Source organism: Rhinolophus hipposideros, assembly GCF_964194185.1.
Source record: "Rhinolophus hipposideros genome assembly, chromosome: 14".
Taxonomy (NCBI): domain Eukaryota; kingdom Metazoa; phylum Chordata; class Mammalia; order Chiroptera; family Rhinolophidae; genus Rhinolophus; species Rhinolophus hipposideros.
The window spans coordinates 4,808,121-4,809,860 of NC_138060.1; the positions used below are offsets into that span (position 1 = coordinate 4,808,121).

Consider the following 1,740-nt stretch of genomic DNA (forward strand, 5'->3'; position numbering starts at 1 on the left):
GTGAATAATGCTGCAATGAATATAAAGGTACATATATCTTTTTAAATAGTGTTTTGAATTTCTTTGAATAAATACCCAGGAGTGGAATTGCTCGGTCATAAGATAGTTCTATTTTTAATTTTTTGAGGAACCTCTAAACTGTTTTCCATAATGGCTGCACCAATTTACAATTCAACAACAGTGCAAGAGGGTTCCCTTTTCTCCACATCCAGGCCGTCACTTGTTGGTTAATTTTTTAATGATAGACATTCTGACAGGTGTTAGGTGGTATCTCACTGTGGTTGTTTTAATTTGCATTTTTCTGATGATTAGTGACGTTGAGCATCTTTTCATATGTCTATTGGCCATGTGTATGTCCTTTTTGGAGAAATGCCCCTTCAGGACCTCTGCCCATTGTTTAATTGGATTGTTTGTTTTTTTAGTGTTGGGTTGTATGATTTCTTTATAAATTTTGGATATTAACCCTTTATCTGTTTTATCATTGGTGAATAACTTTTCCCATTCAGTAGGCTTTATTTTCATTTTGTTGGTGGTTTCCTTTGCTGTACAAAAACTTTTTAGAGAGGGTGGGAAATAGATCCTGGTGCGGCGGTCTGGGTAGCCCACAGGGCTCGCTGCGCGTGGGTTCGCTCCGAGCACCCCGGCAGCGTTGAGTCCTGGGAACACAGCACATGCGGAGCTCTCAACCCACCCCAGGTTCGCACTTCTGAGAGAGGAAGGGAGGGGCCACCTACTTCCTGAATAGCCTGGAAACCCGTGCGCCAAGGTCAGTCTGCACTGCGCCCCGATGTCTGGAGGATCAGCCAGGAGCCTAGAGAAGGGGAGCGCGCCCCAGGACCTGTCCTGGATGGCGTGATCTGCGTCTACAGCATGAGATTCTGCCCGTTCGCTGAGAGGACGCGCCTCGTCCTGAAGGCCAAGGGAATCTCGCATGAAGTCATCAACATCAATCTGAAAAATAAGCCTGAGTGGTTCTTTAAGAAGAATCCCTTTGGTCTGATGCCAGTTCTGGAAAATAGTCAGGGTCAACTGGTCTACGAATCTGCCATCACCTGTGAGTACCTGGATCAAGTATATCCAGGGAAGAAGCTGTTGCCGGAAGACCCCTATGAGAAAGCATGCCAGAAGATGACCTTTGAGTTATTTTCTAAGATACCACCTTTGGTGGGAAGCTTTCTTAGAAGTAAAAATAAGGAAGACCGTTCTGGCCTAAAAGAAGAATTTCGTAAAGAATTCAGCAAGCTTGAGGAGGTTCTGACCAATAAGAAGACAACCTTCTTTGGAGGCAATTCGCTTTCTATGGTTGATTACCTCATCTGACCCTGGTTTGAACGGCTGGAAGGACTGGAGTTAACTGAGTGTATAGACCACACTCCAAAACTTAAGCTCTGGATGGCAGCCATGAGGAAAGATCCCACAGTATCAGCGCTCCTCCTTGATGTGAAGACCTATCGAGGTTTGTTAGATCTCTACTTGCAGGACAGCCTCGGCCTGTGACTATGGGCTCTGATGGGGGCAAGAGTCAGCAATGAAGATATGTCTGATATTTTCCTTCACTAATAGAAATAACAACATGCTTTAATTTAAAAAAAAAAAAAATTTAGTTTGATGTAGTCCTATTTGTTTATGTTTTTTTCTTTGGTTTCCCTTGCCTGAGGAGATAGATCAGAAAAAAATATTACTAGGAGCAATATCAGAATTTACTGCCTGTGTTTTCTTCTAGGAGTTTTATGGTTTTGG

General features: G+C 43.3%; 1 pseudogene across 1 annotated transcript; it reads left to right on the top strand.

Moving 5' to 3' along the window:
- The first annotated feature begins 787 nt into the window (after nucleotides 1–787).
- LOC308507231 (glutathione S-transferase omega-1-like) lies at nucleotides 788–1,510 on the top strand (annotated as a pseudogene). The gene has a single exon. The product of its transcript is annotated as a glutathione S-transferase omega-1-like (transcript).
- The last annotated feature ends 230 nt before the right edge of the window (nucleotides 1,511–1,740 follow it).